Source organism: Triticum urartu, chromosome 4 (genome assembly GCF_003073215.2).
Source record: "Triticum urartu cultivar G1812 chromosome 4, Tu2.1, whole genome shotgun sequence".
Classification (NCBI taxonomy): domain Eukaryota; kingdom Viridiplantae; phylum Streptophyta; class Magnoliopsida; order Poales; family Poaceae; genus Triticum; species Triticum urartu.
In genome coordinates this window covers 618,642,843-618,653,798 of record NC_053025.1, presented here as the reverse complement: position 1 = coordinate 618,653,798, position 10,956 = coordinate 618,642,843, and the positions used below count along the sequence as shown (strand labels likewise).

Sequence of the window (10,956 nt, the reverse complement as noted above, 5' to 3'; positions counted from 1 at the left end):
GTGTCTCCCTATGCCTCGCATACGTATGTTTTAATAGTCGAACATTTATGGTCTATGTATTGTAATATGTTGTGGTTTGGTTTGTATGCCAAGTTGTATTGTGTGTCTTTAAGGTGGTACACCTTTATGCGTGCACAACACAGGGTGTCAGGCCGATTATACTCCTTGAAATGGCAATGTAAGCATATTATTTATTCCTTGCCTTGCGGTGCTGTTATGTTGTTTTATACTTTGCTTTGATCCATACATACATCAAAACAAGGCGGCGGCGGCGGCAGCAGCAGCACGTCCACGTATCAAATATTCTTCTTCTTCTTCTTCTTCTTCCTCCTCCTGCAAACCAAACCAGTGCAAGTATTAAGAGATCAATCACTATCCGTCGTATTCATATGACCTCGAGAGGTACTGAAGCCACGTACGCAGGAATGCCACCGCCGCCTCAGCAACAGCAGCCGCGGCCGCAAACATCAGTACCAGGAGCTGGGAGCCGCGCCCGTCGCATCGTGCACCGCACCAGGGACAGCTGTGTGATCGTCTTATGCAGCACGCTCTGCTCCGTCCTCCTCGTCGTCATCCTCGTGGCCGGTGTGGTTCTCTTCGTCGCCTAGCTCAGCCTCCGCCCGTGCTACGCCCTCGCCTCTTCTCCCTCTCCAGCCTGGTCCCGAGCAGGCAGGCCGCCTTCAACATGTCGGACCGCAACCTTAACCGGCACATCGACATCTACTATGACGGTGCCACGCGAGCGTCACTCCGCTTCTACGACCCGCTGGTGGCCTCCGGCCCGGCCTTCCACGCCGGCTGGTAATAGCCAAACATGACCACCGTTGCATCGGCACACCGAGAAGAAAACCCGGAAAGATCCCCGAGAAAGAGCCCCTAGGAAGGGTTCCCGAGAAGGATCCTCGAGAAGGGTTCTTGAGAAGGACCCCCGGGAAGGAGTCCGGTGGCTGTCCGGCCCGAGCCGAAATTCATACGTTTTCACGACGCTGAAGATGAACCTGAAAAGTCATCTCGATGGTCTCGGATGAAAAAATGTTCAACACGATAGTTATTCAAAACATGGAAACGTCCAACTTTGCTTTTAGGGTCAACGTTATCTAAGATAGTATGCGACTTGAAAATCACCACAAGTCCCGAATATCGGTACAAAACCCAGCTGATCTGGGGTAGGGGGTCCCGAGCTATGGATCTCGCACCAATGGACAACAGGAGATAAGGGACATAATGTTTACCCATATTCGGACCCTCTTGAATAGGTAAAACCCTACATCATGCTTTGATTATATTGGCGGCGAAGTATCGAGTATAGGGTTGATCTACCTCGAGATCGTATGTTGTGTTCTAACCCTAAGGCGAGTAATTGTGATTATGCCCCTACAGGTTAAACCTCTTTGCTTATATAGGTATTGGGGGTATTTAGGGTTACACCTGGTCGGTTGCCAACTAGGATTACACATGCCGACTACTGGTGACATCCTTCAAGTATACGCCAAGTCTTCGGCTGTGTCTGTGTTGCTCACGTCTGGGTTCGAGGCACCCAGAGTCCTTCCTGGTTGAGATCGGTGGGACGTAAGCTCGGGCTGTGGACTATGGGCCAACTAGGTCGGTATCCTCTAGTTCAGGACACCGTCACCGAACAGTCCAGTCAGTTGCATGACCGATTCTGACCAGATGTTAAGTCTCTACGTGGACTTATGTAATTTTCTTGTAAGGAATGCCTAGATGAGTCTCTTACTTGTACGGGAAGTTCGGCCACATCTTATATATGTTGGAGGTGACGTTCGACTGAACATCACACAATCAAACAAATCAATCTACTACTTCTTCATCTATGTTTTATTTCTCCCTCGTTTTTCCCTCTCGTTCTTTGTTGTTCTTCGTGCTTGAGAGCTATGGATCCCGAGGCTCTAGGGGCAAGCGAATCGACCTAGGACATCCCATAGCCGTCGTACTCCCTGACGGGGTCCCTCTCGGGTGTGCAGGATTTCGAACATGCAAAAGCACCTCCCGACTGTCTTACATATTGCGTTGTCAGTCAGGTCAGATCTCCTTCAACGTGAGCTGTGCTGGATCGCCCTTGATGTTAAGGGTACAAAAATGCCGTATTTGGGAGTAACACTGTCGTATCCGGGAGGAGCAATGTCGATGTTGGCCAACGAAAGCCTAAGTCATTGTTTTCTTGGTTCCATTGTTGCATATGTTCTCTTTGTGGCTTACGTTTTTATGTGTTCATTCGTTAAAACAGTGGGTCGGGGACTCCGGGGCCAGGCACATGCATACAGCAAGTAGAGCGACCAAGCCAATATCAATCTTGTGAGCCAAGAGAAAAACAGACACAATCGAACGGAGAAAAGAACCAGCTGTGTGCTTCCGGTCGACAGCTAATCCTGGGTGGACTTTGCCCTAGCTTTTTTTCGAGAAGAAACTTTCGATCTATTCGTCGTCTGTCACACTTTAATAATTTCATTTCAATTTGGAGGACAAAGTTGATGTAAAAAGAAAGATAAGAAGAATGGGCCACGACAAGTAAATATATAAGCTAGATGAGGAATCAAGAGACAGCACTTGTAAATATAAGCTAAATGGAGCTGCCACCCACGAATTTCACTCGGTGATTAACGTGATCTTCCGGATTCTGGTGAAAGGGTACGCCAATAGGGTGACCCTGCTCGCGGACCAGATTACTCACCCCAACCAATCGGCTTTCATCCAAGGCCATTATATTCTAGATGGGGTGCTGGTCCTTCACGAAATCCTCCATGAGGTCTGCTCCAAACACCTCAAGGCGGTCTTCCTGAAGATCGATTTCCATAAGGCCTATGACACTGTTAGCTGGCCCTTCCTTCGGGAAGTTCTCCTGCGGAAAGGCTTCGATGACCGTTGGGCGACGCGGGTTATGCAGATGGTCTCGTGTGGTCGCACTGCCGTCAACATCAATGGGGAGATCGGCCCCTACTTCCCCACTTTTTGCGGGGTGAGGCAGGGTGACCCATTCTCCCCGTTCATGTTTAATATGGTGGTTGATACTCTTGCGGCCATTCTGGACAAGGCTAAGGCCGCGGGCCATATTAGTGGAATCACCCCCACTTGACTAGGGGCGTTGGCATCTCCCTGCTCCAGTACGCTGACGACACCATCATCATGGTCGAAGGCTCGGATACGGACATCGCTAGCCTTAAATTCCTCCTCCTCTGCTTCCAACAAATGTCTGGTCTTAAGATCAACTTTGACAAGAGCGATGTGATGGTGATGGGCTATTCTCCGGCTGAGGCCCTTGACATTGCCGACCGCCTCAATTGCCGCCTAGGTTCCTTCCCAACGACCTACCTGGGAACGCCCATTAGTGACTCTCGGCTCACTGTGGCGGACCTTCGTCCTGCGGTGACCAAGTTGCAATTGCGCATTGAGCCTTGGCAGGGTCGGTGGCTCTCGAAGGTGGCCCGGGCGATTCTTATCAACTCCTCGCTCTCTAGTCTCCTCTTATTCCTTATGAGCTTCTACAGCCTCCACGAGACCCTCCATCACGAGATCGCTAAAATCCAATCTCGCTTCTATTGGGTTGGGGACAATAATAAGCAAAAGTATCATATGGTTAGTTGGCCCGACATCTGCAAGCCCCGGGAGCAGGGAGGCCTTGGCATCATGTGCTCGAAACGCATGAACATTGCCCTCCTCTCCCGCTGGCTCTAGCGCATCTCGCAAGGGCATGGCGGTCTGTGGTTAGACATCATCCGGAATAAATACTTGCGTGGCCAACCTCTGGCCTTCTGCCAACGTTCGGGTGGATCTCAATTCTGGCAGTCGGTCATCCAACTGCTCCCCGTCCTGCGCATTGGGACCTCCATCTCGGTCGGATCGGGAGCAGCGACCTTGTTCTGGTTTGACCGATGGGCGGGTGACGCTCCATTCGCGGCCCGCTTCCCCGACCTCTTCTCCATCGCTGTCGTCCCTACAATCTCAGTTCAACATGCCCTTATTGACTTAGGGCGCCTCGCGTTCCGGAGGCCATTTGGGCCTCCGGAAGTGGCCGCCTGGCATGAGCTTCTTGATTGTATTGCTCTCCATGAACCGACTATCGATGCTGGCCCGGATGAGGTTCGCTGGCGCCTTGAGTCTTCGGGTCAATTCTCCACCAAGTCCCTTTACGCGGCTATCGCTCCATCCTCCGCCCGCCGCCCCTCCAGGCGGTATGGTCCATTCACCTGCCCCTTAAAACCCGGATATTCATGTGGCAATGGATCTGTGGCCGGCTGCCGTCTGGAGTTGAGGTCCGAAGCGCAATGGCCCGGGCTCTGGCCTCTGCCCCCTATGTGATACCCCCAAAGACTCTAACCACATATTCTTCTCCTGCGTGTCTGCTCAGTTCGTGTGGAGCTACTTTAGAGAGGCGGTTGGTGGGGATTGGTGCCACTCCAACTTTCCCGACCTATTCGCCGAGCTTCAGGCCTCCCCGCTGTCCTCTCGCCACATTAGGTGGCTTGAGATTGGGGCCCTCGCGTGGACGCTCTGGACTATTCGCAATAAGCTTGTGATTCAGCGCTCCCCTCTTCGACGATCTACTGACGCTCTCTTCAAACTGTCTAGTTACTTGCAGCTCTGGCGGTCGCTTAGCCGCCCGCGGGACCGGGACGCCATCTTCGCCTTCATCGCCGACCTCCGCTCGATGGCCATCCGCCTGTCGCCGCCACCACCGCCGCCTCTGCCTGAGCCTGATTAGTCGTCTGTTTGCTCTCCGGCCTTGGCCCCGGCTAAGCCTGTCTTTTATTTCGTGTGTGTTTTGGGCTTGTTGAGCTGTGCCCTCAGCAGTACCTCCGAACTTATTGTTGTGTGACTTGGATGTGTGTGTTCTGAACTAGTCCTTGTATGTGTTCTTGGCGGTTTGCTTTATTTATAAAGCGGGGCAAAAGCCTTTTTCGGTAATTTCACTCGAGAGTCAAAATCAAGTTTGGCCGGCACTTACTTGAAGTAGGCATCACCCAAGCTGTTTGTACAACACCAAGAGAGAGCACTTGCCAATCTCTCACTCGACCTAGCTCAGTGCATCCCATGGCCAAATGCTGCCTACTGCTCCTCCTCCTCTTCGGGTTTCTCTTGCCCGAGGCGCACGCGGCTTTGTGCCACCCCGACGACCTTTGTGCATTGCAGGACTTTGCTGTGAGCCTCCGCGCCGGGGGTGTCCTCCTCCATGCCATTTGGTTCGGTGGCACATGCTGCAGCTGGGAAGGCGTGCGCTGTGACGCTGCTAGCGGCCGTGTCACGGCGCTGCGCCTTCCAAGGCACGGCCTCACGGGGCACATCCCGGGAACCTCCCTTGTAGGCCTTGCGTGGCTCGAGGAGCTCGACCTCGGCTCCAACGGCTTTCACAACAGATCAGGGGTGCTCACAATATTGCGTGGTACCAGAACCTCACCATGCTGATTCTCACCAAGAATTTTGGTGGTGAGGAGCTACCCGACGATGGTATTATTGGAGGGTTCAAGAGCCTCGAGGTGCTGGCCCTTGGTGATTGTGCTCTCAGGGGCAGGGTTCCGGAATGGTTGTCCCAATGCAAGAAAATGGAGGTGCTTGATTTGTCCAGCAACCAATTGGTGGGCACCATCCCATCGTGGATTGGTGAGCTTCACCACCTTTGCTACTTGGATCTTTCAAACAATTCATTGGTTGACGACGCACCTAAGAGTTTGGCACCACTAAAGGGGCTCGCCACCGGCGGGCATTCACTGGGCATGGTTTTCACTAACATGCCATCATATGTGAAGCATAACAGAAGCATACTTAGACGGCGACTTAGCGAGCTCCCAAATGTCATAACAGGGACCAACAACTTTGTGACATCAGGGAGCAACAATGTTATATCCGAGAATGACAACACTGTCATATATGGGGATGAAAACACCGTATCTAAGAACAACCATGCCGTATATGGGAATGAAAACATTGTATCAGGGAACAATCATGTCGTATCTGGGAGCAAGCATGTGGTATCTGGTAGCAGGCATGGCGTAACTGGGAGAGGTAGTGTGGTATCCGGCCGGATTCAAGAATGGCATATCTGGAATCAACCATGTCGTATCTGGGAGCAACAACATCGTACCTGGGATGAACCATATTGTATCTGGGAACAACAAAGTTATATCAGGAGTTGAATGATATGATGTTGAGCCTTTGTAGTATATTTGCTCCTAGTATCCGAGGCCATGAGATGATGTTCGATAAAGATACGTTGCCACACGAGATGTCCTGCCTATGCCTCGCATATGTTGTAATACTCAGAATCTTTATGATCTAGTATATATATATATATATATATGTATTTTTTTTAGAAAAGGAGGATGACCCCCGGCCTCTGCATCTGAAAGATGCATGCATCCATTTTATTGATTATTCTCGAGGATCTTATAAAGTAGAACAATAATATGCCACGTCTGAGGTGGGGTTTGCTTTTATACTTTGCTTTGATCCATCCATTAGATATTCCACCTCCACGTCTTAAATATTCTTCTTCTTCCTCCTCCGGCAAACCGGTAGATAGATCCAAGTACATTAAGATCAATCATATTCATATTTCATATGAGCTCCGGAGCTGCTGCAGCCACGTACGCACGAATGCCGCCGCAGCCGCAAACAAAAACAGCAGCGGCGGCAGGAGGAGGTCGGATCGCGCACCGCACCCGGGACAGCTGCGTGGCCGTCTTCTGCAGCAGGCTCTGCTCCCTCCTCCTCGCCGTCATCCTCGTGGCCGGCGTGGCGCTCTTCGTCGCCTGGCTCAGCCTCCGCCCACACCGCTCGCGCTTCGCCCTCGCCTCCTTCTCCCTCTCCGGCACGCAGGCCGCCTTCAAGGTGTCGGACCGCAACCCCAACCGCCACATCGGCATCTACTACGACGGCGCCACGCGTGCCTCCCTCCACTTCTACGACGCGCTCGTCGCCTCCGGCCCGGCCTTCCCCGCCGGCTGGTACCAGCCCAACATGACCACCATCTCCATCGCTGGCCCCACGCCCGCCGACCCCGCCGCCTGGCACTCCTTCTCCGCAGCGCTCCACGCCGGGCGCCTCCCGCTGCGCCTGGAGCTCGTCTTCTAAGGCGTCCGGTTCAGAGTCAGCAGCGTGTTCCACTTGCACTCCGGGCGGCAGAGGATGCATGTCAAGTGCGACCTGCCCGTGGGCGCCGACGGCAACCTGCTCAGCGAATCCGTGGGGGCATCCTGCGACAGATACTTGTGAATTCTCATGACTCATTACCTACTTAACTTACTCTAGTAGGAGTATGTCGGTGTACTAGAGTAGGGGTACCTTAGTATCCCGAATTTGTGCACGGACAGTCGCAGCATCCCGCGGCAAGGCTTGCCGGGTGACCGTCAAGATCCTCCGTGGTTCCTTTGGAGCCATTCAAGAACAAAGTGTCCAAGTCAAGAAGACAAGACCCCGGCAAGAGGAGCTTGCCGGGAAGGCCACTCAAGGCATTTCAAGGAACTTGGCGCGGCGCACCATGCGTTCCGGCAAGACCCGGTGAGCGACAAGCTCCCGGACGCGACAAGACAACGACCGCGGCAAGGCGTTTGCCGCGGCAAGCCACCTCTCCGTGCCCGCGCTCCAGCACATCCACCAACGTGTCGCTCTGGGGTCCTTCCAGGCGTACGTGGCGGAAGGCTGTGCAGCTAGGGGCGTGCGGTGGCAAGCGGCGCTGACAAGATCGCTATCGTGGCGAACGGTGGCGTCCCTGGCGGTTCCTTTTCGCACTGTTTAGGCGACACAGACGGGCATTTAAGACGCTTGTCCCCTGCCGTCAGGGTTAGGTATGATACACTGTAGCAGGTAGCTGCGCCTACCACAGCACCTTTCCATTTTTGCCCTTTACCTCCGTTGCCACCTGTCGGTAGCCCCTTGAGCATATAAAAGGAGGCCCGTGTGCAACGTAGAGGGGGGTTAGCCAGTTCGAACACTCACGCTCGGTCTTGCTAGCCGCTGGTGTGTACTGTAGCACTCCGCGCTCCCGAGCTAGAAATCAATACAAAACCACAAAGCAGGAGTAGGGTTTTACGCATCCGTGCGGCCCGAACCTGGGTAAATCGCTCGCGTGCTTCGCCTCGATTTGCTCTTTGCACGATCTCCGCCCCCGCCGAACCGAAAGGGACCCGGCCCGCCGGTCCCATAGGTGCCCGTGGATCAGTACCCCGGCATCTTTGGCACACGGGCCTCCTTTTATATGCTCAAGGGGCTACCGTCAGGTGGCAACGGAGGTAAAGGGCAAAAATGGAAAGGTGCTGTGGTAGGCGCAGCTACCTGCTACAATGTATCATACCTAACCCTGACGGCAGGGGACAAGGGTCTTAAATGCCTGTCTGTGTCGCCTAAACAGTGCGAAAAGGGACCGCCAGGGACGCCACCGTTCGCCACGATGGCGATCTTGTCAGCGCCGCTTGCCACCGCACGCCCCTAGCTGCACAGCCTTCCGCCACGTACGCCTGGAAGGACCCTAGAGCGACACGTTGGTGGATGTGCTGGAGCGCGGGCGCGGAGAGGTGGCTTGCTGCGGCAAACGCCTTGCCGCGGTCGTTGTCTTGTCGCGTCCGAAAGCTTGTCGCTCACCGGGTCTTGCCGGAACGCATGGTGCGCCGCGGCAAGTTCCTTGAAATGCCTTGAGTGGCCTTCCCGGCAAGCTCCTCTTGCCGGGGTCTTGTCTTCTTGACTTGGACACTTTGTTCTTGAATGGCTCCAAAGGAACCACGGAGGATCTTGGCGGTCACCCGGCAAGCCTTGCCGCGGGATGCTGCGACTGCCCGTGCACAAGTTCGGGATACTAGGGTACCCCTACTCTAGTACACCGACAGGAGCCCCCGGGCCTGGGCCATACACGGTGCCGAGCGCTGTTGGGCCAGGCCCAAAACAGGGCACGGGCACGCGCGGCCTAGGTTACGCCGTATCTCACTCCGTATCCACCGCGCCCTCCCCGAACGGCACGAGTTCAGGTTCACTGTGGAGGAGGCCGATGCAGCGGAAGCGGCAAGCCGTGCCGAGCGAGGGGAGCCTACCGGCAAGAAGGGGCTTGCCGGGCAAGACACCGAGCTGAGCGAGCCCGCCAAGGACACGAGCGGCTCGTTGCAAATCGACTCTTCTTCCACCTCGTCTTCAGACAGCCCACCAGAAGCAGAGCCTCCATCCCTACCAAGAAGGCGCCTCCGCAAGGTTGGTGATGTGGCGGAGCGGCAAGCGGGCCAACAGTTGCCACGCCACGTGACACGCTCGACCACGGCAAACACCGTTGCCGCGGGAGCGCCTCATGCTACGACGGCAACTGGAGCGGAGTCTAGCTGGACCACCGCTTCAGTCCCTGCCGCTACTCACGCCGTGCCAACAGCCGGAGCGGGGTCGTCTCAGACCGCCGCCACTGCTCCCGCCAAGCGGCCAAGGGAAGCTTCTCCTCCGCCTCCTCGCGCCGGGCGCGCGCCAGGCTTCGACTTCTCCGCGTTAAGCTCTGACGAGGAAGAAGAAGAAGAAGAGTAAGCTTCTCTTGTTGTACTTGCATTTCTTCAACTCTTGCTGTTGGTCTTGTTTCTCACTTGCTTTTCCCTGAATCCATTCCTCTTTAGGACTCTGGCGCAGAGAGCGGCAAAGAGAGCTAAGGCCCCGGTGATCATCATCAAGGACGATCCCAGTGCGACAACAGGTGGCGCGCCCGAGACAACCTTGTCGGAGCCGGCGACTTTCCTCCATGGCAGCCCCCAGCGTAAGTGTGTGAATTATTTTCCGCGGCGAGGCGCGCATGGGTACTTGTCTTTGCTGATATCTGCTTGTTGACTTGTGTAGGAGCCGAGCAGCCCCACCAGGAGCCAAGGGAGAATCCCCCGACAAGGGAGAATTCTCCGGCAAGGGAAGGCTTCCCGGTGAGGGAGAAGTCTCCGGAAAGGGAGTGCGGAACGTCAGCAGCCTGCTGGCGGTGCCGCTACCGGCAAGAAACCTTGTCACAACTAGTTGCAGCTCACTTAAGTTGCTGAGCGAACTCGAAACAAAGTAAGGGCGCTAGCGGCTCACTTAAGTTGCTGAGCGGACTCGAAGCAAAGTAAGGGCGCTAGCAGCTCACTTAAGTTGTTGAGCGGACTCGAAACAAAGTAGGGGCGCAACTAGCTATGAGTTGGTTCCTCCGCGCATAGGTTTCCCATACAAAGTGTGGTCGTTCAAGGGAGATAACTTAAAATTTAAAAAATTCGATTGCTCAAACTTTGGCAACTTACCTTTTCTGTTGTTTGCTTCCCGGCAAGGCGAAACTTTCTTGAACGACGCCTGGCCCATACCATCCATCGTCTTCTCCTTTCCCCCCCGGCAAACTTGTGGGCGAGGGGAACCCTGCTTTCAAAAGGAAGAAGAGACAATACAGATATGGAGCTTTATGGCTCGTTATTGCTTACCGTGGAGTAGGTGCTGCACAAAGTGTCAGATCATATATGCCAGAAAATAGAAAGCATAAAATTGACAAAATGTGCGGAGCACATGAGCTTTACTTATGCACGGGATCTGCGCCCGGCTTTGTACAAAGGATTACATGCAACAGCGGCAAGACTTGTACAAAAGGTGGTTGCCGGAACAGGTTCCGACAACCGCGCCTTACGGGTAAAACTTACGAAGATGCTCAATGTTCCAGGAGTTGCTCACCGGAATGCCATCTTCGGTCTCAAGGCGGACAGCGCCAGGCCTAGTGACTCGTTTCACCCGGTAAGGGCCTTCCCACTTCGGCGTCAACTTGTTGGAATTCTTGGCGGACTGAACGCGCCGAAGAACAAGGTCGCCTTCCTCGAGACTTCTGGCGTTAACTTTGCGGCTATGGTAGCGGCGCAAAGCTTGCTGGTAGCGAGCAGCTCGCACAGCAGCCTGAAGACGGTCTTCCTCAAGGAGCAGCGCGTCATCTTGTCGCAGCCGCTCTTGCTCGAGCTCATCATAAGCGAGCACTCGAGGTGACCC

At 54.5% G+C, this 10,956-nt stretch overlaps 1 pseudogene; it reads left to right on the top strand.

Moving 5' to 3' along the window:
- Nucleotides 1-5,046: 5,046 nt before the first annotated feature.
- LOC125554455 lies at nucleotides 5,047-6,146 on the top strand (annotated as a pseudogene).
- Nucleotides 6,147-10,956: the final 4,810 nt, after the last annotated feature.